The 25,721-nt window shown below is 46.8% G+C and overlaps 1 long non-coding RNA gene across 2 annotated transcripts in view; it reads left to right on the top strand.

Moving 5' to 3' along the window:
• Window positions 1–13,966, top strand: part of LOC135814134 (uncharacterized) — a 43,224-nt gene extending 29,258 nt beyond the window's left edge. For both annotated transcript variants that reach the window (XR_010553158.1, XR_010553159.1), the window contains exon 4: window positions 13,134–13,966. This is a non-coding gene — a long non-coding RNA (uncharacterized LOC135814134). The remainder of the gene's footprint in view (window positions 1–13,133) is intronic.
• The last annotated feature ends 11,755 nt before the right edge of the window (window positions 13,967–25,721 follow it).

The following is a 25,721-nucleotide window of genomic DNA, read 5'->3' as shown; positions in this document are numbered from 1 at the left end:
AACGAGGAAGCAAATCTAACGTTTTAACTGATGACATTTCTTCGTTATAATAAGATCTGTTGAAGCCGTACTGCTTCATATATGTTGTGTGTGGACATGCCGGAATACTGCAAGATCGTTAACATATTTTCTCGTTAACCTATGAATTTTGGACAATCGTTAAATTTGCGACTCGTTAAAATCACATGTCTTACAGTATACCAGTTTGCACATGTTGTTTTCCTGTGGCAAGATAATATAGAAAAGTTAATCCCCCCCCCCCCCCCCCCCCACACCAGAGCTCACGCTTTCACCCCGACTGACTTGACACTTGACTGACACACGGCTGCCACCCAGAGCACACGAGAAGTCTATCGGACCGTCGACTCGGCAAACCTGCAAGAAAGCACCACTCCCTGTTCAATACGCAGTGTTTTTCTGGTTAGAATTCACCCCTCATCAGTTGAGCTTGACTAGGCTGAGAAAGATTGTGTCTGAAGAGCACCACTTATATAGGGCTCTCCGGGCCAAGCCATCACCAGGGATACAAACTTACATAGACGCTCCGTTCCCAGCGCTACAAACACCTCTTGAACACCAGACAGCAGCGTGAGTAAGTGTCGCTTCTGGACGGTGATAAGATAATATGATTGTTCAGATACTAAATACGAACTTATACGAACAAATACGAACAAGTGTCAAGTGTTGGCCAGAAACGTGTGTTCCTCTTTGGAACAACCAAGTTCAGATATTAAATCCCGTTTTATCTGGTGGTAAACATGTTCCCTATATTGGCGGACTCCTTAACAAAAGTAGCACATTCTTGCCTTAAAATTTGTCGCTACTCCGACTCCATCCTTCGTGACGTGACAAAGAACTTTTCATCAGTGGAAGGCTGGGGTCAAGACCTTGTTTGACAGAGTGATGAAAGGTTGTAAAGTGTAAACACATCTCTATAACTGTGGCACGATACTATTGTGAAGGTGGAAAGTGAAAACACCGTGTCCAAGGCATAGCAAGGTTTAACTAGGCAGTTCACACATCCATAGAGTGAAGAGTGCATAGTGAACCTTCGGGTGGGGGGGGGGGGGGTTATGGACACTTGATGGTGGGACTGGTCGGAAGGGATTTCAGTGTAGTCATGGTCAGCAGGTCAAGAGGGGGGGGGGGGGGAGGTTGGGGAAGTCCTCTGGAATTGTTTTGAGGATATAACCAGAAATATCTTTTTTTTCTCAACCATCCGGGATTTTTTCTTCATTTTCTAACTTTGACGTCCAAAGTGTTATTTCGGCAAGCAACAAAAACTGATCTTTAGATTAAGAATGTCAGTACAAATGGCGGAGGCTTGAATATGCTACGTCATAGCCAGCCTGGAGTCATAACAGTGATTACTTCTGGATCGACTGAGGTCCAGGTTTTGTATGGATCCATTCATAATATACCTTATAAATATTACTAGTAATTGCCACATGATGTCACTTGCAATTATCCAGTGTCACCTTCTCTGAAGAGCCTTTGACAGGCAAAACAGCTGTCAGAAGGAAGTGTTTTACCCATGACCATTCGTTCGTTGTTTGAGAATAATGGTGTGAGTAATGGTTACAGAGGGTAGAAATGGTCGGCTTTAGAGTGCATGGAGGAGGAGAGTTAGTTTGTTGTATTTAGAAACAGCCAAATGGTACCGTTCACAGTTTTATTGATAGTCAGCCAGCTGATAGTGATAACAGTACTAATGTAAGGGTAAATTGCTGATGAATCATGTAGTGCAATGAAGTTAGATATGCTGACATCGTAGGCACGATTTTTCAGGGGATATTTGAAGTTGAGAAGTGATGGTAGAAGTTGAAAATGACTTGAGCTACTAAGCTAAATGTGTGAACTTGAAGGTGAGCAGTGACGTGCATCATGGCAACACTCCCATCATAAGTCCTGTTTTCTTGTGATAGCATTACCACTTGTTCCGAATTTCATCAGGGGTCAGTGGTGCTAGGTCAGCAGTGTAGTAGTACCGTGACAGTGTGTGTGTGTGTGTGTTTGTGTTTGTGTGTACGTGTACGTGTGTGTGTGTGTGTTCACTTCAATAAAAGTAGCGCTATTGACACATTTCCCGGGTGTGATTGTTTTAATCACGCGGTGACTACAGTGGAATACCACGCCAATGTGATATGCGGTAGAGCTATCACCAAAGAGAATTCATAGTGGTATGAGTGCACAGATTGTTTCAGTAAAACGTTGTTGTCGTGCCTTGCAGTGTTCCTACAATATTCCTGGTTGTTTTGGTGTCCTAGTGAATTTTGTGTTCTGAGCATTGCCTTGCATTGTATTGTCACTTGGGAAGCTGCTGTACCCAGCTGGGTAGCTGAAGAATCTTTGTAGTGATGCAGGGATTTTCCAAGAGTATATGATCTTAGCGGAAAGAAGTGATGTCTCCCTAATTCCAGGTGTCATCCGCCTGAATCCATCACAATGCCAAGAACGGGCAGGAAACCAAGGAAGAGAGGCAAACGGAAGGCTTCTGCGGGCGTGGATCAAAGTTTACCGGAATCGGTCAGTCAACTTAGCGGGGAACAGTTTGAGAATGCCTGTAGTTCAGTGCAGTCCGTGTTTCCAGGTTGCCAGCAACGAGACAAGGAATTCCTAGGCTTGAGTTGTGAGGACAAAGCCGACTTCCAGGTGATCTATTTGCTACGCCGTTATAGTATGCACTACTTATTCCTGCATCGTGGCAATCTGGTGGATGAAGCAGCGGAACAATCCCATGGTGAGAGTAGTAATTACAGGCCACATATTGCTGGTGTGTTCGAGGGTGACATGACACTGGGACCAGCCGCTTTCATACACGTCTTGCAGCAGAGGCTTTCGACATTCGATGGCCTATTTAAGGAAGTGTTTGGTAATGAGCCAAGTAGATGGCATGTGAAAGTACCCTCACAATCTCATCTAGTTTTGGGGAATGATATCCTAGAAAAGCATCACTTGCAAAAGGAGTTTGGATGCATGGCACAGTTCTGGCATATATTCCGCAGTCTACAAGATATTGTTGACAACATTGCAGCTCATGTACCTGAATCAAGGGAACATCTCTGTCAAATTGCTTCAATGGAGATGGTTGAGGTCTTGGAGATGTACTGTTCCTGCTATGATGGCGGTTTGCTACTGTTGAAGAATGATGAAGGACATGAGCATACGGATTTGAAGGAGTTTAGTGTGGCAGCTGCGGACCTCTTCAATGTCAGTGAGTTTTTACCATTCTTTGATGATGCGTACACTATACTGGCTCAGTTCTTTCTCATCGTGGATATGTGTGTTGGGAAAGAATTGAGTAGTAGTGCTGTGTCTCGTAGTAGTGATGAGTGGAAATCTGTTGTGTTGGAAGCAAAGAGGATGTTCAACCCATCGTTCTACAAATGTGATGTGAATGAGTTTCGTCTTCGAGTGGTAATGCCTCTGCCACTACAATGCCCACACGTTCAGCCATCCAAGGCAACGCATCAGTCCATGTCAGTGAAACCACCACCACCATCACCACCACTATCACCACCATCGTGTATTCATATACGCTATATCTGTAGTGCACTGCTGCTGCAGAACCTTGACAAAATGTGCGGTGTGATTCAGCACTGTGCAAGTGTTGGGAAACAGTTTGCAAAATCGGATGGACTCAGTGAGAGTGGATCCACCGAACTGATAAGTGTAGTGCATCGTCTCTACCAGGATGCCGCTGTAATGTTCTATGCTGTTTTTAGGCGTATTTTCATCCTTTGTGATCTAAGGTATTACACTGGATCTTGTCAGTTACAAAAATGCACATTGCCCTCATGTGGGCGTGACTATGTTGACACCGCGTTTAGCCTTCTTTATCATTTTTCCTCTTATGACAAGGACCTTTGGCTTCTAAATGGAGATTCAGATGATTTGTTAGAATACGTGACAAGGGTAATGCTTAAATGTATTGTAAATGTTAAATCATATGTAGAACATGACATTGCAGAGTATTCAAAAATGTTTGGTGATTGCAAAGCTATGATACCAGCTGATCATCGCTCCATAGAAAGGTATTTGAAACACGTCGAAGAAGCTGTCCGAAGACCGGCTGCACCATTCCATCCACAGAATGAGACGACTGCATCTAGTGGTCCAGTGCGAAAATCGGAGTCTTCGTCATCGGAATGTGCGTCTTCGTATGCTGCCTCTGCTGATGCCGCTGCGGAATTTTGCCGACTTTTCATGGCTGAGAGACTGGACTTGGAAGCTACAAGTACAACGTTGGACAAAGAAGCTGAAAATGTTGGTGCAGAGCAGAACGAGTGCTCTTTAGCCAGTGGAAATTCATCAGCTCCCTATCGTGAACGAATGAGGTCATATTTGTCCAGATCACAATGAATAGTTCGGTATCGCCGGTTACTCACTTGTACTGGTTTAGTCTGGGGAACCTGCTGACAACCCACTCACGTCTCTCGCGTTTAGACTAAGCAGGCACTCTTAGTTCCTCCCATCATCCACTTGTGTCTTTTGTAAGATTTTCAGTCGGCCATTTCATATCACCTGTCTGCATGGTCAGCAAAGTGTTGAAGTGTATATGTATTTGATATATACATGAAGATCACCACCCATGGGCAATACTGTCACGGCCGCAATCAGCAAGGTTTGCCTATGGTAGCCTCTTCTTTGTTCAGCAATAACAAGCCTCTGTTACTCAGTTACTGGAGGTGTGTTTTCTGTTCTTTTGTATTTTTGATTTGCAATTGAAAAGTTTTTGTCCGACCATGTGTCGCTTGGTTTTTGGCTACCCCATGGCTTTTGGATTTGTATTGCACTACAACTTGAGGTTCAACTATTTGTGCCGACGTAATATTCTGCTACTACCACTGTTCAGAGTACTGGTACGTTTCAGGTCAGGCGTTTGTCTTTTAACATGATTTAGCATGGCTTTACTCAGCTTGTGAACTTGGCTATAGTCATTGGAACTGTTGAAGGAGGAAGTAGTGTGGAGTGACAAGAGGAGGTGCTCTCTGACATCTCACAGCGTACAACAGGCTCTCCGGATTACTCAGTTTGTCGTCTTGCAGCACATGCACACGTACATGTACCGGTACTTTAGATCCGCATTTCACTAGGGCGTATTAGGATGGTGTTGTTATACGATCGCAAAAGAGGCCGGTTCCTAATTTCTCCTGGCAAGCATGGGTTAGGGCAGCACATGTATACTCAAGGTAGTCCACCCTGTACTTTTTTATTTTTTTATTATTTTTTTATTCCAAGCAATACATGGCTGGGGTAGCCAATGACCACTTTGCATGGCGATTGCAGGGTTTTTATAGCCAACCACGGCTAACAGTAACAAGGAAAAGAGTAAGAAGTCAAAAAGAAAAGGAAAAGAAGAAAGAAGCAAATATGGACTGAAATAATTGTGGTCTACTGGTAAAGCAAGGCGTTCCTGAATGCTGTTAAAGTAGAAAGGCCCTTTGTCTCCTGGTGCAGCTTAAGCCAATGCAAATAGCCATTGAAAAGGGGGGAGTGTATTGGAGACTTGTAGTTTTATTGATTCTGGCAATATTGATCACCTGTATTGCGTGTCATACCGCTCATAATACTGATCTGTAAGAATATTGATACCTGACAGTAGAAACTATCCAACTAGGGCACTAAACAGTGTAGATAGACACAAGGCTGGTAAGCGAGTAAGCACACTGAAGTAAGTTTGATCCTAGTACCTGCATCGCAGTAATGCCCATCACATCATTGTGCCATGTACACGTACTATCATTAGTGACATGTATTTATATATTTGAGCTACATACTCAAACATGTACTAATGTCGTCGGGGGGGGGGGGGGTTATGCCTCGACGATAGCCGTTCCGATTACTCACTCATGCACCAGTACATCCCACGTACACCACACTCAGAGGACAGATATTTGTTCTTACTCCGGAGATTCTCAGGAAGAAGGCAACAAACAACAAGAATGCGTACAAGAACATGCAGGCATGCGCAACCCGTGCAGTCCACACACCGACCACGCGGACCCAGCACACACGTGCCAAAAGGGGCACATACCCTCCAAAAGGGGCAGGGACAACAATAATATTCAAGACGTACAATGTCATGTACTTGTATTGGAGGCTTGTGGCCAGGCACAAGGGGTACATGGATGCAGCTAATGGGGTCGTTCTCGGCACTTGTGCCAGTGGTTGTGAGACTTATCCACTCACCCCCACCGTTAGGCGCTGCATCTGCCGCTAGGGTTTACCGGGTGTTAGCGGCCGTCGTGAGTTCCCCTCGGGAACGGACACGATAATTCACTTTTTTTGTATTGGAGGCGTGTATATTTATTGGTGAAAATAAGGTAGAACAGGCAAGTGGATGTTAAAGGGGAAGTTAAGGCAAAAATTAAAATTTCACCAGTTGTAGTCTTCGGGGTGCTGAGTCGAATGGTCGTGGTCCGAGGAAGCTGAGACGCTCCCTTCCTACTTGAATCCCAATCGAACTCGCGCACTTCCACCGAAACTGGGTGACTGCGCCCTACTAGATGGGGATTTGTATGCAAAATGTCACTAAAAGCGCCGTTTCGTTCTTATAAAAGCACGGATGACCGCGATTGGCCCATATGTTGTAGTCTTTTGGACGCTGAGTCGACTGGTTTTGGTCCAAAAAGGCTGCGATGCAGCGTTCCTCCTTTATTCCCAATCGAACATGGTTGAACAAGTGGTCACGTGCTCCTGGGTGCCCAAATCACCTGGTCACCACGCCAGCAGGCGACAACTTTCACACCAAGGTTCAACTCGAGTGACAGGACTGCACCCAAAAAAGGTCAAACAGGCTAGTAAGTTGTACCCTGCATTTCGTTCTTATAAAAGCACGGATGACGCGATTGGCCCATATGTTGTAGTCTTTTGGACGCTGAGTCGACTGGTTTTGGTCCCAAAAGGCTGCGATGCAGCGTTCCTCCTTTATTCCCAATCGAACATGGTTGAACAAGCGGTCACGTGCTCCTGGGTGCCCAAATCACCTGGTCACCACGCCAGCAGGCGACAACTTTCACACCAAGGTTCAACTTGAGTGACAGGACTGCACCCAAAAAAGGTCAAACAGGCTAGTAAGTTGTACCCTCAGTGCAGGCACGGTGACCAGGTGACTGGTGTACGCAGGAGCACGTGACCGCTTGTTCAACCATGTTCGATTGGGAATAAAGGAGGAACGCTGCATCGCAGCCTTTTGGGACCAAAACCAATCGACTCAGCGTCCAAAAGACTACAACATATGGGCCAATCGCGGTCATCCATGCTTTTATAAGAACGAAATGGCGCTTTTAGTGACATTTTGCATACAAATCCCCATCTAGTAGGGCGCAGTCACCCAGTTTCGGTGGAAGTGCGCGAGTTCGATTGGGATTCAAGTAGGAAGGGAGCGTCTCAGCTTCCTCGGACCACGACCATTCGACTCAGCACCCCGAAGACTACAACTGGTGAAATTTTAATTTTTGCCTTAACTTCCCCTTTAAGCCAATGTAATCATGGATAGGGCCACACAAAGTTATTTGTATGTTTCGCGTCACCGCTCGCGTACCTTTTCAAATCGTTGAAAAAGAAGAGAAGAGAAACGAGACGATCCAATCGATGGCTGTCATTCTGGCGAACATTCTCTAGCCAGTACTAGTATGGCAGTGTCTCAAAAGGGATAGGTGTGCGAGCGGATGGCAGAAATAGGCCATGGTACAGAACCACTTGGGACCATCAGATTAATTTTCCTGGACCCAGCCAGCCAGAGGAAAAACCCTCGCGCCAACGTACGCAGTAGTGAGGGGAAGAATGGGTGTATATTATATCCCCTATGGCGATTTGGCATAATTGATTGATATTTTATTTTGAAGGATTCTCCAGAGGCAAATAGAGGGCTATCAAAGAGAGTCTTCTGGAGAAAGGAAGTGAAGGTGGCTATTATGAGAGAGGGAGGAAGAGACATTACAAGGATAAAAAATAATGTAGGCGTGGCAAGCACGTCTCGGCAAAAAGTCTTTTGCATAGCTTCGGGAATTAGATCTTAATCTCGGTGTACTGTACTTGGTGTCAGAACATGTTGTGCATGCGTACTGGCTGTCAAAGGGAGTCTCCTGGGGCCGAAAGGAAGTGAAGGTGGCTATTATGAGAGAGGGAGGAAGAGACATGACAAGGATAAAAAATAATGTAGGCGTGGCAAGCACGTCACGGCAAAAAGTTTTAAAAAACAATGAATAACTGAGATGCACAGAAATGAAGTGTGGGAGGGAAGGGACACTTGTGAGGCTCAAAACTGGCTGAAGAAGTCAGAAGAAGGAGCGACGATAAAGAACACACCGGACGCCATATCTGCAACCGAAAATGTTGCACAAGAAATCATTTCTCGCCTATCTCGCTGAGCTCAGCCGGCGTGAACTACAACGTATAATTTCTTTTAGTTAGGTCATACCATGTTTTAACATGTTTCACGTCGGACATTGACTGGAAAAGGCATGTGGGCGGGCAACAAAAAGAGGAAAAAACAAAATTCCATTCTGTGTACTGAGCCATATTGCACACAGAATAGCACTAATAAACTGTCACTCATATCCTAAACGTCAACAAGTCCCCACAGGACAGCAGGCAGACTGGGTTGGAGCGAAAAAAAGCGTCTTTTGCATAGCTTCGGGAATTAGATCTTAATCTCGGTGTACTGCAATTGGTGTCAGAACATGTTGTACATGCATACTGTACTGTGCCCAGCATGTAGTAACACTGATTATTCCTGTAGCTATGCAATAGACGTTACTTCAGTAATGTCTGGCGCTAGCCAGGGTCCACATAGCTTTAATTCCGTGTTTGTTTGTTTGTGCCATCGGCATGCCTGGCGCTATCCCGCACCTGTCCCGTACCGTACGGTGTTGTACGGTATACCGATGCCGTATAGCATGTCGTACAACAGTACGATGAAATTGTGGGAGAAACCAGCGACCGCTTGGGAACAATGAACATTACAACAGCCTTAGTGTGAGTGATAGTCAGGCCACGTTTCCGAAGATCAGTAGCGAGTGCTATCCCGAGCAGTATGTTAGCATTACAAAGCATAGACAGGATGCGTATTATAGGTGACCGAAGTTGCTGAAGATCATTAGAGTCATTGCTGATAACGTGCAGAAAAACTAAATCCGCAGCCTCTTTTGCCGTCGGACAGGATGCCTATTATAGTAGACTGTAAAGTGATGTAATGTGCTCCACAGGCAACCGTGCATTCGGCCGTCAGCAACAGCAACTGTTAAGCACAAGTACACTATCAAGGCAAGGACATTATTGTATTACCGTAAAATTCCGTTAATAAGCCCCGGGCGTATGCTTTGCAGAGCGTCAAAAACCGGGCGTATATTTGGGCATGGGCTTATTTTAGGGTATGGGCGTTATTTCGGACGCAGTCTGCAGAAGATCAATTTATCAGCAACCCACTAGTTTCAGTGAACCACCATTCACACTGAGCGCGGTACAGGTACATCAAACCGCAGCTGGAAATTTGGTCGTAACCAAGAACGTAGCGATAAATTGCAGATTTGATAGGTAAACCACTTGCTATGGTAAGTACAAGGCACAACAGGTACCGGCATGGCTACAGTTTGTACGCGAACGCACGCTCGCTCGCTGGTCATTTTGGGTCCACTTTACGCCCTGGGCTTTTTTTGGGCATGGGCGCTAAAACGGACTTGAAGTGTACACCGCCTAAAACTGGGCTTATTATCGGACATGGGCGTTATTTAGGGTGGGCTTATTTATGGAATTTTACGGTATTGTATTGTATCGTATTGTATGAAATCTAATTTTACCTCATTGGCTCAACAGGTCAATTTATTACTACAAAAAGGCCAGAAAATCCGATTATAAGGAGATAAAAAGGAAAAGAAGGAACAAACCAAAAGTGGATGAAGTGAGAAAATAACAATCCCCCATAAATTCTGCAATTACTATTGCCTAACTCATATTCAAACTGATTGAAACGTTTTTTGCAATACAATGATGTGCCAATCAATGGAAAAAACATTTCCATCAGTTCTAATAACATGCATGATGAACTAGGCAAAAAAGCATAGCGGGGCCCTGAGCTTCCAAGCACTCTCGTTTATCAGCTAAGTGAAGTGAAACAAGTGGCAAAAATCACGTTCTAATGCTGTCACGGATAGGTTTCACAAGCTTTCCTTCTAAATTTGTATGTGTTTACAATACCAGTCAGCCAGTCAGCCAGTCAGCCAGTCAGCCAGCTGATAAGGATAACAGTACTAATGTAAGGGTAAATTGCTGATGAATCATGTAGTGCAATGAAGTTAGATATGCTGACATCATAGCGGCGTGATTGCCAGGGGGTATTTGAAGTTGAGAAGTGATGGTAGAACTTGAAAAATGCCTTGAGCTAGTATGCTAGAGGTGTGAACTTGAAGGTGAGTAGTAATGTGCATGACTGTATGTGTAACTTGTCAAGGTACTTGGGAACTGTACAGGTCAATATAGCCGGGTTACACACTCAATACATCAATTATCACAGCACTCCCATCATAAGCGCTGTTTTTCTTGTGATAGCATTACCACTTGTTCTGAATCTCATCAGTGGTCAGTGGTGCTAGGTCAGCAGTGTAGTAGTACAGTACGTGTGTATATGTGTATATGTGTATAATTATGTGTATATGACTGCAGTGGGATACCACGCCAATGTGATGTGCGGTAGAGCTATCACCAAGGAGAATTCATAGTGGTACGAGTGCACAGATTGTTCCAGTAAAACGTTGTTGTCGTCGTGCCTTGCAGTGTTCCTAGAATTTGCTTGGTTGGTTTGGTGCCCAAGTTCGTCGTTAAAAGCCTTAGGTGGTGACGGAAATACATGGAACCTGAAGGATTTTGTGAGATTGAATTTCGTAGCACAAGCGTTGCCTTGCATTGCATAGGCATTTGGGTAAGCTGCTGTACCCATCTGGGTAGCTGAAGAATCTTTATGCTGAGATAGGGCTTTTCCAAGTGTTTATGATCTGACTGGAAAGAAGTGACATCACCCCAATTCCAGGTGTCATATGCCTGTATACATCAAAATGCCAAGAACGAGCAAGGAACCAGAGATGAAAGGCGAACGGAAGGCTTCTGCGAAACAGGACCAATCTTTATTTGAATCGGCGTGTGAATTTAACGTGAATCTTTTGGAGAACGCCAGTAGTTCAGTGCAGTCTGTGTTTCCAGATTGTCGGCAACGCGACAAACAATTCCTACGCTTACGTTTCATGTCCATACCCGACTTCCGGTTGATCTATTTGCAATGTCGGTATAGCATGCACTACTTACTAGAGCTTAATGAAGGCTCGGTGGCTTGGGCAGAGCAACAATTCCAAGGTGAGAATAGTAACTACAGGCCACATATTGCTGGTGTGTTCGAGTACCCAGTGGCACTGGGACCAGCCTCTTTCATAAGGGTCCTGCAGTACAGACTATCAGAATTCGATGGCCTGTTTGAGGAAGTTTTCGGTAATGAGCCAAATGGATGCCATGTGAAAGTACCCGCACAATCCCATCTAGTTTTCCTGAACGATATCCTAGAAAAGCTTCACTTGCAAAAAGAGTTTGGATGCATGGCACAGTTCTGGCATATATTCCACAGTCTACAAGACATTGTTGACAACATTGCAGCTCATGTACCTGAATCAAGGGAACATCTCAGTCAAATTGCATCAATGGAGATGGTTGAGGTCTTGGAGATGTACTGTTCCTGCTATGATGGTGATCTGTTGCTGTTGAAGAGTGAGGGAGGGGGTGAGCATACCGATTTGAAGGAGTCCAGTGTGGCTGCTGCAGACCTCTTCAGTGTCAGTGAGTTTTTACCATTCTTTGATGACGCGTACACAATACTGGCTCAATTCTTCCTCATCGTGGATATGTGTGTTGGGAAAGAATTGAGTAGAAGTGCTGTGTCTCGTAGTAGTGATGAGTGGAAGTCTGTTGTGTTGGAGGCAAAGAGAATGTTCAATCCATCGTTCTACAAATGTGATGTGAATGAGTTTCGCCGTCGAGTCGTGAAACCTGTTCCACTACAATGCCCACACATTCAGCCATCGAAGACAGAGCATCAGTCCACTTCAGTGAAACCACCATCACCACCATCACCATCATCACCACCACCATCACCATCATCACCCCCACCACCATCACCATTACCACCACCATCACCATCACCACCATCACCATCACCATCGTGTATTCGTACACACTATATCTGTAGTGCACTGCTGCTGCAGAACCTTGAAAAGATGTTAGCAGTGATTGAGCTCTTTGATAGAGTTTTCTCAGAAAGTGCAGTATTGGGTAAATCCGAGAGTGAATTCAGCAAACTGATGCGTGTATTGTATCGTCTCTCCCGGGATGCTAATGTGATGTTCTATGCTTTATTCAGGCGTATTTTCGTGCTTTTTTGTCTCGGGTACTACACCAGATCTGATCGCTTACAAATATGCAAAGTGCCCTTAAGTAGCTGCTTTGATGTTATCACCGGTTTTAGCCCTTTCTATCGGCTTCGATCATATTACAAAGGCAATTGTACTATAGCTGGAGGTTTAAATTATTTTTTAAATACAGAGGCCAGATGGAATTTGTCGATTGGTATTAAACAGATTAAGTCATTTGCAGAGCATGACGTTCAAGTGTATTCCAAAATGCTCGGCGAGTGCAAAGCTGTGTTACCAGCTGATCACAGCTCCATAGACAGCTATTTGAAACACGTTGAAGAAGCTGTCCGAAGGCCGGCCGCACCACTCCATCCACGGAATGAGACAACTGCATCTACATTGTTTAATGAGGACTCAGCTACCCGACCTGCTGATTGTTCCTCTGCAAACGATATTCAGGAGCAGGTAAAGAAATCTGTTCTGAACAAGGCTAGCACACGGACTCTACAGAACGTTACAAGTGCTATTGGCTCTCCTCAGCTGGGAATGGAGCCCTGTGTAAACAACCCTGATACCACTAACGCTGAGTCTGCACATGATGCAGATAAGCACAAAAGTCAGGTGGCCATTGACAATGTCGATGATTCTTCCACTGCAGCTATGGGCTCTCCTCAGCTTGGAATGGAGCCCTCTGTATCTACATGTTTGTCTCCGTGTGCTGCTTCTGCTGGTGCTCAGGAGCATAGTCCAAGGCGTATGGCAAGTTGTTCTCGGTCCACAAACTCTACTAAGCGCCGATCAAGAGCCCGTCCGAAAGTAATGCATTGGCACTGGAAGACAATGTTTCCGGAGTACCGCATTCCCGGACATGCTATGGAGAGCCATCCAGGGTATTCCCCTAATGCCGCTAGTTCTGCAGACAAAAGGGAAAGGCACGACGTTGTTAATGCAACAAATTGTGTGCATTCAGCATCCTCCAAAGATGTAACCACGGTTACCGCAGAGCTGGACAAGTGCAGTTTTAATTGCGGCCTACCACCAACTATATGTACTAGGTATCGAGAGCGGTTGAAGGATTTTCTTACCAGTGGAAGTTGATGAACTGATCAGGATTGATAACATGTAGCATTGTTTGTGGATCATAGGCTCTAGCTTAAATGTCGTGTCTTGTATCTTGACAATCTATGCATCAGTCTCCATGTATATGTGCCCTAATATCATTTGCTTGTATATATCAGCATTGGCTATCCTTGTAAATGTTTTTTGTTGTACACCAGTATCTGGCTGGTCAGCAAAGTAGTGTGTTGTACTAGGTCTTGTCTAGCTTGCAATGGTTGTGGCATACTGAGCACTGCACTCACTCCATTCCAAAATCAGCACTGTTTTTGTTTGAAATCTGTCTGAAAATACGTAAAAATTATTTGGGGTGGTGTTTATGTTTATGATTTCCTATTTTTCACTTTTGCTGTCAAAATGAGAACCAACATTTCTGCGGGGTGTGCTGCTGCCAGCCTTGATCACTCAGTGTTGAAGAATAGGCGCGGCAAATGAGTGATTGTATGGCAAGTGAAACGGGCGAACAGATGTAACGTAACACTGAGCTTTTCCGTCTGTATAGCACACGCACGGATGCTCGTGCCGCGACACATGCCGGATGCTCGTGCTATACACGCACACAAACACACACATACACACACACACACACACAACACCATCAAACTCAGTGCAGAGTAAACTGGCTTAACGTCCATCCCATATGGTAAGAGGGACGCCATACTAATAATAACAGGCACTTTAACAGGCGACAGGCACTTTGGGGTAATAGTGGAAATCTTTTTTTCTTGTTATGGTAACAGAGAGCTTGAGAAAGTGTTGGGGAAGTCTAAATACAGGGCCTAGGTAGCTATGGCCGGTATGGATGTTGGGCGCATATGCAGCCATCCAGGGCATTTGGACAATACTATTCGGATGTTGTTGTTGTTGTTTGGCTTTATTTAAAGTGGAGTTCCAAAACAGGCCTAAACCTAATGACAATGGTCCCACTGATAATAAGAGAAAAGAAAATATAATAATAAGCGGACAAACAGAAGAGAGAGAGAGAGAGAGAGAGAGAGAGAGAGAGAGGTAGTGAAGCAGATGAGTTCATCCTAGTTGACGGTACTGCCTAACAGAAAGGCCAGGCTTAGCGATTTGAAAGTGGAGCGCTTTCTTTCGAGGCGTGCTGTGTCTGGGAGCTGGTTCCACAGGATAGCTCCAGCATGGCTAATGCGCTTAGCTGAGGATGCAGTGGGGGAGACAGGAATGATGAGTAACTTGCTGTTCCCTCCTCGTGTTCGGAGAGAGGGACTACGGGTGAAAAAGCTTGCAAACAGAGTACTTGAAGATTTGTTCAGGCAGCGCCAAATGAATACAAGGATGTGCATGTGGGTGTATATGCTGAGGGTATGGGCATTCATGCGTTCAAGTAAGGGAGCCGTGTGAGTGCGAGGGGCTGCCCTGCACACCGAGCGAGCCGCACGTTTGAACAAACTATTTAGGCGCTTATCCTGATAAGACGATAAGAAAGGGGCATAGGCAGCAGATGCATAGTCAAATTCTGATAGTATAAAGGACCTGAAAAACTGAACACGGCAAGAAAAAGGCAAACATGCTGCACTTCGATTTAGTAGCCCAATCTTAGCGGCAACGCGGCGTGCAACATGGCTTGTCATGGTGTTCCAGCTCATGTCTGAGTCGAAATGTAGGCCAAGATACTTGGCCGTTTTCACAACAGGCAGCGTCTGCCCATTACAAATGACATGCAGCTCAAGTGCTTGAGATGGGGATGGGGGAATAGGCAATATCTGTGTCTTTCTTTCATTAAGAATTAAACCACGGCCCTTCAGCCAGGTGGCCAGGTGCTGAACAGCAGCTGAAAGGTGTGCAGAAACAGCTTCCGCAGACTCCCTGCTACATCGTATAGAGATGGATGGAAAACAGGAATGTGGGAAGCTGTGATTTCTTTGTGCAGGGTCATTGTACTGCAGGTATCAGTTGGGTAATAGAGACGCGAGGGGGGGGGGGGGGGGGCTATGTCATAGTATGTGTGTGGGATGGAGTTTACTGTGATGCTGTGGAAGGGATCAGGGCATGGTGTATCTTGCACATCTGTAGTGTGGGGACCATGTACCGCTAGCAACCTCATAGTTGCCATTTGGCCGCTTTTGACTTGTGAAGATCTAATCACATCTGGTTGCAATTAGCTGAGTTAGTGACGGGACTACGCTGACTATACATGAGCTACATGCCTGGGGATACAGGGGAAGTACAATGCGTGGGATCACAAAAGTGCAGGGTGCATGCAGGGGAGAGCAGGTGCGGGAAGGCTATCTACGCAAAGTGCATGGGGACTTAGCACTTTAGTTAGTAGTACAGAAAAGCATAGTAACTGCCTGCTTTATGTCATCAATGTTCTCACCAAGGGGGCCTTTCAGAGTTTAAAGCCCGCTCAACCTTATTAATTTTTATTAAGGTTGAGCTGGCTTTAAACTCTGATAAGGCAGATTAAAATTTTACTCTTTGGTGACGCGTTCATGTCCTTGGATTAGTAGCCTGCTCAATGCACTCTGAACAAGTCCCATACAACTATATGTCTCATTATAGCATGGTGCAAGAACGTAAACCAGCTTGCGATTGCAGCGATGGCTTACCCAAGTCTGTCTCTGTATTATGAATGGACCTAAGGCCGCAACCACACTACGTAAAAATCACAGTACAAATTTTCATGCATATCTCAGTGCAAGTCGGTACGCAACCACACTACACTTTTCGGTCTGCATAGATGACGTTTTCACGCGACCAGCACGTGACGTTGTCGTACCAAAGCGTGGGCGCCATGCGCTGGAAAAGACCGGGAAATTCAAAAACAATGCTGGTGCTGATGCTATGTACGATGACCCGGTACAAAAGCAAAGTTGTACACAGGATAAGGAGCGCGAAAACGACGAAAACGACAAACGTGGCTTTCTACAGGGGTGCGCCAGTTGCTGAAAACCTACAAAGCGCATTTTGCATTTCGCACGCGTCGGCATGACGATTTCTACTGTAATGCCGTTTGTACGTGATTTTGTACCTAGTGTGGTTGCAGCCTAAGGTCAGCGAATCATGGGTGGTGTCAAGGAGATTACTTACCCGTGTGTGACTCAATTCCCAAAGTACTTTCCCCCACTATCCTGCACCGGGAGTTTCTTGGTTCAGAGTATAAACTGCCAGCTCTTCCGATCCAGTATGACTGGGTGGTATGGGTCTCATCGACCCCACTAATACACTAGCCATGTCCATATCTCGCTCGAAGCATCGTCCGTTCTTCAGCAGGCCATCCGCTGATCGGGTAGCCAGTTCAGATCGCTGGCTTTCTTAGCCGGCACTGCTGCCGTGTCACCCAGCAAGCCAGTCTTGACCGTGATCACTCGCTCGGTGACATGAGCAAGGCTCACTCAGCTGCCTAGCCACATCCAGAATGACGACCGCTGACGTGGATCACAGGGAATGTGTCAACTTGGCTTACCTTCATGCCTCTGAGACAGAAGGGCTATGATATGTCGGCTACCCAATTCCGTGTCCACCTTGCCATGGTATGGACAACAGCCTCATGCCTTGTCGGCTAACTGCAATGGCTGAGGCACCAAGTTTTCTATGCAACATGGTGTCGATTTCGCTAAGGGTGGTGTCATCAGAGAGGGCGCAGCGACCTGAGAGATAGCGATGCCACACTGGCTCAGTAATCATGCCTTGTATTGCTTAGCCGCAATATGCATTGTAATCAGCGACAGCCCTACATGCAACCCCAACAAGGCTCAGTGAATGCACCATTTAGACACCTACCCCCACCCTTCATCCCCGTTTCGTGAAGTGTTGCATATATTTTTATGAACTCGGTGTCCTTATAGTTTTAGTCTTTTTAAAATTCCAGAACTAAATATTGCGACAGAGCTTTCGGCCATATTTTCAATTCATTCCCAACTCATCACAACCACGCGCTCTTCAGCCGAACCATACAGACACCAGCAAGGACACTTCCGTTGAGAGATAATATTGCTCCACGCCTCTAGACAGCTGTTTCGCTCCCTGTCGGAGCTCATCAGTAGAGGATAATAATGATGATAATGGAGGAATGATCATTCTTATACACCAGAAATGGCGCAAATGCGCGCTTTCCACATATATCAATGGCATATGCAAGCTGCTAAAATGGTAAAGTGTGAGAACAGCGATAAATAATCATAGTACTCGCTCATTGGTAGAGAAACACACCACACAAGCGACGAAAACCTGACGCGGAATACTGATGCCAATGGAAAGTACATGTATGTTGTTTATTATTATGATGTTGCAATGTCCATGTATGCAGGCGAGGCGTGACTCACCGCCGAGATCCCCCAACGCGACAGGCTCGGTTGCCGTTCAGGATTCACACCGACCTGTCCGCCCGTCAACAGGATCGACAGCGGGAGGCCCCACTGATGCCGATGTCGATGCACACCAGGAAACTTGTAGTCGTGAGTGTGATACTAACAGGTCTAGTAGCAACCACTGACAAACGAGAGGCCAGCTGGGGCATTCACTCCAGTCAGGGATGCTTGGTCGACGCTTCGTATCAGCAGCTCAGCTCAGTTTGATCAAAGATGTTGCAGATGTGTCTTGCTTTCCTCCTTCCTTCTTCACCGACTCGTCTTGTCACCTCTCCTTCTTGCTTCACCGACTCTTCGTGTCCACTCTGCTCTGCCACTAACGGCGCATTAAAACTTCAGAACTAAATATTGCGACAGAGCTTTCGGCCATATTTTCAATTCATTCCCAACTCATCACAACCACGCGCTCTTCAGCCGAACCATACAGACACCAGCAAGGACACTTCCGTTGAGAGATAATATTGCTCCACGCCTCTAGACAGCTGTTTCGCTCCCTGTCGGAGCTCATCAGTAGAGGATAATAATGATGATAATGGAGGAATGATCATTCTTATACACCAGAAATGGCGCAAATGCGCGCTTTCCACATATATCAATGGCATATGCAAGCTGCTAAAATGGTAAAGTGTGAGAACAGCGATAAATAATCATAGTACTCGCTCATTGGTAGAGAAACACACCACACAAGCGACGAAAACCTGACGCGGAATACTGATGCCAATGGAAAGTACATGTATGTTGTTTATTATTATGATGTTGCAATGTCCATGTATGCAGGCGAGGCGAGACTCACCGCCGAGATCCCCCAACGCGACAGGCTCGGTTGCCGTTCAGGATTCACACCGACCTGTCCGCCCGTCAACAGGATCGACAGCGGGAGGCCCCACTGATGCCGATGTCGATGCACACCAGGAAACTTGTAGTCGTGAGTGTGATACTAACAGGTCTAGTAGCATATGCCATTGATATATGTGGAAAGCGCGCATTTGCGCCATTTCTGGTGTATAAGAATGATCATTCCTCCATTATCATCATTATTATCCTCTACTGATGAGCTCCGACAGGGAGCGAAACAGCTGTCTAGAGGCGTGGAGCAATATTATCTCTCAACGGAAGTGTCCTTGCTGGTGTCTGTATGGTTCGGCTGAAGAGCGCGTGGTTGTGATGAGTTGGGAATGAATTGAAAATATGGCCGAAAGCTCTGTCGCAATATTTAGTTCTGAAGTTTTAATGCGCCGTTAGTGGCAGAGCAGAGTGGACACGAAGAGTCGGTGAAGCAAGAAGGAGAGGTGACAAGACGAGTCGGTGAAGAAGGAAGGAGGAAAGCAAGACACATCTGCAACATCTTTGATCAAACTGAGCTGAGCTGCTGATACGAAGCGTCGACCAAGCATCCCTGACTGGAGTGAATGCCCCAGCTGGCCTCTCGTGTGTCAGTGGTTGCTACTAGACCTGTTAGTATCACACTCACGACTACAAGTTTCCTGGTGTGCATCGACATCGGCATCAGTGGGGCCTCCCGCTGTCGATCCTGTTGACGGGCGGACAGGTCGGTGTGAATCCTGAACGGCAACCGAGCCTGTCGCGTTGGGGGATCTCGGCGGTGAGTCTTGCCTCGCCTGCATACATGGACATTGCAACATCATAATAATAAACAACATACATGTACTTTCCATTGGCATCAGTATTCCGCGTCAGGTTTTCGTCGCTTGTGTGGTGTGTTTCTCTACCAATGAGCGAGTACTATGATTATTTATCGCTGTTCTCACACTTTACCATTTTAGCAGCTTGCATATGCCATTGATATATGTGGAAAGCGCGCATTTGCGCCATTTCTGGTGTATAAGAATGATCATTCCTCCATTATCATCATTATTATCCTCTACTGATGAGCTCCGACAGGGAGCGAAACAGCTGTCTAGAGGCGTGGAGCAATATTATCTCTCAACGGAAGTGTCCTTGCTGGTGTCTGTATGGTTCGGCTGAAGAGCGCGTGGTTGTGATGAGTTGGGAATGAATTGAAAATATGGCCGAAAGCTCTGTCGCAATATTTAGTTCTGAAGTTTTAATGCGCCGTTAGTGGCAGAGCAGAGTGGACACGAAGAGTCGGTGAAGCAAGAAGGAGAGGTGACAAGACGAGTCGGTGAAGAAGGAAGGAGGAAAGCAAGACACATCTGCAACATCTTTGATCAAACTGAGCTGAGCTGCTGATACGAAGCGTCGACCAAGCATCCCTGACTGGAGTGAATGCCCCAGCTGGCCTCTCGTTTGTCAGTGGTTGCTACTAGACCTGTTAGTATCACACTCACGACTACAAGTTTCCTGGTGTGCATCGACATCGGCATCAGTGGGGCCTCCCGCTGTCGATCCTGTTGACGGGCGGACAGGTCGGTGTGAATCCTGAACGGCAACCGAGCCTGTCGCGTTGGGGGATCTCGGCGGTGAGTCTCGCCTCGCCTGCATACATGGACATTGCAACATCATAATAATAAACAACATACATGTACTTTCCATTGGCATCAGTATTCCGCGTCAGGTTTTCGTCGCTTGTGTGGTGTGTTTCTCTACCAATGAGCGAGTACTATGATTATTTATCGCTGTTCTTTTTAAAATTGTTCAATCATTCTCTATGCAGCCCTGTTGAGGGGGGGGGGGAGAGATGAAAACGTTTGACAATTTTCACTAGTGAGATCGCTCTCCTACTTGATTCTGCTGCTCCGGTGCATGCCTGAATTTGGCATCGCCAAATTTCGGAAATGAGCAATTTCGTGAAAACTCTAGCAAATCCAGGAATTTAGAGTTTTTAAGCTCTGGATTGTAGGTGTCTATTCATTTGAAGTGAACTGATGCCGGCTTCGTGGACCACTATATGACCAGTTGTGGACACGCCTTTTCTGTGGCATTTTGCCTTCCTTTCATATTGCAGCGTGTGATAGGCTGGTATGGGCTTTAAGGTGGCCATTGTTTGCTGTGTCTTCCTCTTCCTGCGCTACTGGGGTCGGTTCCTGGAGTGCTGTAGAGAGGCAGTATGGCGCTAGAGCACACTACTGATCTGGCAATCCTGGAGTTTTCGCAGCTTCAGAGACCAGCTGAACGGAATGACATACCTAATTCGTGTGACCTAGCGCGTGCAGACGTAGTTGCTACTCTGCACGCAAATGGCATTGGCACTTGCCCCCCAGGTCCAGTGCCCAGCCAATTCCTTGCCTGTGGTGAGAAGTGCCTGCCATCAATGGTACCTTGCCTTAAAAAAACTTCAAGATTGCATCACCATTCTAACACGGGAACTTGCTACCGTTCCAGCAACCAGGGATGCAGAGCTAACAAGCTTGCGAAACGATTTACTATCCACACGGGAAAAGGTGAACCAGTTGGAGAGCGTTGCTGGCTGTGGCTTGTTAGCCCAGCCTTGCAGAACTCAGAGAAAACCATAGACCCGGGTGGATCAGCTCAAATGCTCATATACGTCATCCCTCCAAAGCGACAAAGCATCAACAGTAAATGAGAATGAACAAAGAACTCAAACAGAAGACGTTGGTGCTCCATATCATATGCCCAAGGTCTAGCAAATGGGTTCATGGCCGACACTACGAATGTAGTAGTACCAGTATTGCCAATACGGATGGCGTGTCCTTTCAGCCGGTCATGTCAACAAATCTTTTCAACAAATCAGCGCCGTCAAGCCAAGAAGATGACACGGACCCAACCTCAACCTACTGAAATAGAAGAGGTCGGACTCCCTGCAAACAAACAGGTAAAGAAAGAAGCCCACAAAGAAATCCCATCCGTCCCCAGGTATCATCACGTTACGCCAACCCGAAGCAGAATGTCCTCGGTTCTGTTCCGTCCCTGGATGCTGCCCCCCCCCCCCCTCGCGGCCCGCGAAATGTCTTCTACTTGGGAGATATTCCGTATGGTTGTGAGGCAGAGAGTGTCGCAGAGTGGTGTAAGGAACGCGGCGTTGAATTTGTGCAGTGCAGAATATACTCCTCCGAGTATTTTTGAACTGCCTCCACCAGCATGACTGCTGCGTGACTGTTGAAGGCAAGGATGCCGATTCTGTACGCCAGCACTTCTCCTGGCCAAACACAATGGGCCATACCGTTAGGGAATGGTGTTTCAATTCTGACCAGCGCATCGGATAATATATCTCGCAATGAACACCTTGGAACTGAATGTGTACTGAGCCATGTTGCACACAGAATAGCACTGATAAACTCTCGCTTGTATCCAAAACGACAACAAATCGCCACAGGACAGCTGGCAGACTGGGCTGGAGCAAAAGAAGTGTCTTTTGCATAGCTTCGAGAATTAGATCTTAATCTCGGTGTACTGCACTTGGTGTCAGAACATGTTGTACATGCATACTGTACTGTGCTAAGCATGTAGTAACACTGATTAATAGTGATTATTTATCAGCCAAGTGAAACAAGTGGCAAAAATCACATTCTAATGCTGTGATAGGTTTCACAAGCATACCGTCTTAACTTGTATGTGTTTACAATACCAGTCAGCCAGTCAGCCAGTCAGCCAGTCAGCCAGTCAGCCAGTCAGCCTGTCAGCCAGTCAGCCAGCTGATAAGGATAACAGTACTAATGTCAGGGTAAATTGCTGATGAATCATGTAGTGCAATGAAGTTAGATATGCTGACATCATAGCAGCGTGATTGCCAGGGGCTATTTGAAGTTGAGAAGTGATGGTAGAACTTAAAAAATGACTTGAGCTACTAAGCTAGAGGTGTGAACTTGAAGGAGAGTAGTAATGTGCATGACTGTATGTGTAACTTGTCAAGGTACTTGGGAACTGTACAGGTCAATATAGCCGGGTTACACACTCAATACATCAATTATCACAGCACTCCCATCATAAGCGCTGTTTTTCTTGTGATAGCATTACCACTTGTTCTGAATCTCATCAGTGGTCAGTGGTGCTAGGTCAGCAGTGTAGTAGTACAGTATGTGTGTGTGTGTGTGTGTGTGTGTGTGTGTGTGTGTATGTGTATGTGTGTGTATGTGTGTGTGTGTGTGTGTGTGTGTATGTGTGTATGTGTGTGTGTGTGTGTGTGTGTGTGTGTGTGTGTGTGTGCATGTGTGACATAGCTATTCGCTATCATCGCTTCCGCGATGGGCAGATCTGAGGTCTGAGGTGTATGTGTGTGTATGTATGTATGTATGTGCCCTTGCCAACATACTTAATGTCGCGTCCGTGTTTGACCCAGAGGAGATTGATCAGCTAGAGGCCAGGGATCCAGTCCCAGAGCTCGATGACCTGCCAACTGCTGAGGAGCTACAGCGAGCTATAAGCAAACTACGCAATGGAAAGGCGGCCGGTGAGTCAGGCATCCTACCGGAGATGATCAAGTACAGTGGCCAGAGGTTCAGTGAGTCTCTGTTGGAACTCCTCCATCGCGTCTGGAATGATGGCACAGTACCGCAGGAATGGGTCGACTGTAATCTTATACCCATTCCCAAGAAAGGCGACCTGAGTCGTTGCGATAATTGGCGAGGCATTTCCCTCTTGGATGTTGCCGGTAAAGTACTTGCCCGCATTGTGCAGACTCGCCTGCAATCTATGGCTGAGTCCTTCTTACCAGACACTCAGTGTGGTTTTCGACGAGGGCGATCCTGTACGGATATGATATTTGTGGTCCGCCAGATGGTGGAGAAGGCATTTGAACATCGAGGGAAAGCTTTCCTCCTGTTCATCGACCTCCGCAAGGCTTATGACTCTGTCAGTCGGGATTGCCTGTGGCGCGTACTGGAGAAAGCTGGTGTTCCTCCCCGTCTCCTATCCATTGTTCAGTCCTTCCACACCTCTATGCAGGCTACAATTTGCGTTGATGGTGATAGACTCGATCCATTTGCTGTGAGGAATGGCCTCCGTCAAGGTTGCTCCATGGCTCCCACATTATTTAACATCTTCATGTGGGCAGTCTTCCAACGGTGGTATGCCCGCGTCGCAGATATCCCCGGAGCTGGTGTTCCGATTCATACTAATGCAAGGCAACGTCTGTTCTTCCGACGACACCGCACAGACACTAGACGTTCCATCCTTGACTGCCAATTTGCAGATGACTCTGCCCTGATGGCCACGCGTCGGGAGGCAATAGAGACTTGCCTAACGGCATTTGTTGAGGTGGCAGGTGCATTCGGTCTCAAAGTTAACCTAGAGAAAACCAAGCTCATGGTCACCGGTCATCATGTTACTGAAGAGGATGTGCGCCCGCTGATGTTGAATGGCCATGCGGTGGAGGTGGTCTCTGAGTTTCGCTACCTCGGAACTAATATCCACGCTGATGGCCGCTGCTCCCGGGATATCGAGTCCAGGATAGCTGCTGCATCACGTGCCTTTGGCGTTCTGAGTCGCCCAGTGTTTCGGGATAACAATCTAACGCTGGCCACCAAGCGAACAGTGTTTGAGGCGTGTGTGCTGAGCTTGCTGCTGTATGCGTCTGAGTGCTGGGTACCACTCCAAGCCGATATTGCCAAGCTGTCATCTTTTTACATGAGATGCCTCCGCACCATCATGGGTGTGTCACGCTCTGACGTCTGGGACTTCCACATCAGCAACACCACCATCCTGGAGCAGTGGAATGATGCCAGACCCCTGCCCATCAAGGACCGGATTGTGCAACGCCGTTTGGAATGGTTTGGCCACGTTATGCGCATGGATATGGAACGGACACCCCGGGTTGTTCTGTTCGGCTGCCGACCGGAGACCCGACCTGCATGCGGCCCACGAAAGCGCTGGCGAGACGCTCTGAGTCCGGATCTACAGCGATGTGACGTACAGGACTCTTGGCCAGAAGATACCCAGTCACGACCAGGGTGGAGGAACATCTACCGTGAGCTGGAACCAGCTTCGTCACCAGTGCGTAATGTGCAATGTCTTGTCTGCCGACGCGTATTTAGCAGGCCTTCGGACAAGCGCCGTCACAAGTGCTTGGATGAAAGGGCCAAGCCCATAGCAGAGCAGCGCGGTGCAGTGCAATGTCCCCAATGTCAACGGTGGCTACGCAGCCGTGGTGGGCTATCGCGGCATAAATGCACACCCCATGATCCTCAGCCCCGTGAAGACCATCCCCAAGCTATTGCAAGGGACTGTTGCGCAGCTCACTGCCCCACATGTGACCGCTGTTTCGCCAGACCGTCTGACAGATCACGACACAAATGCCACCGTAGTACGCATCGCCCGACTGCAGCAACACGATTGACATTTGAATGGTCCTGCCCCGACTGTGGCCGCCGTTTTCGCCGCGGGAGCGACCTCACCCGACACAGATGCCAGCGGCCTCCCTCCTCCCCGGTTCTCTCTTAAGGAGAGCCACGTGGCCCTTGTGGCAGTGCTGAACAGGAACAGGAACAGGAACAGGTATGTATGTGTGTATGTGTGCGTGTGTGTGTCGTGGTGGTGGTGGTGGGGGGGGGGGGGTTGTGTTCTAAATGATCTTCAATAAAAGTAGCGCTATTGACACTTTTGCGGTGGTGATTGTTTTAGTCACGCGATGACTCCAGTGGAATACCACGCCAATGTGATATGCGGTAGCGCTACCCCCAAGGAGAATTCATAGTAGTATGAGTGCACAGATTGTTCCAGTAAAACGTTGTTGTCGTGCGTTGCAGTGTCCCTAGAATTTGCTTGGTTGGTTTGGTGCCCAAGTTTGTCGTTAAAAGCCTTAGGTGGTGACAGAAATACACTGAACCTGAATTTTTTTGTGAGATTGAATTTCGTAGCGCAAGCGTTGCCTTGCATTACATAGGCATTTTGGGAAGATGCTGTGCCCATCTGGGTAGCTGAAGAATCTTTATGCTGAGGTAGAGCTTTTCCAAGTGTTTATGATCTGACTAGAAAGAAGTGACATCACCCCAATTCCAGG

This window comes from Sycon ciliatum, chromosome 4 (assembly GCF_964019385.1).
Source record: "Sycon ciliatum chromosome 4, ocSycCili1.1, whole genome shotgun sequence".
Lineage (NCBI taxonomy): Eukaryota > Metazoa > Porifera > Calcarea > Leucosolenida > Sycettidae > Sycon > Sycon ciliatum.
Note: the sequence above shows the minus strand (reverse complement) of the source record. Positions and strands in the feature narration are given on the sequence as shown.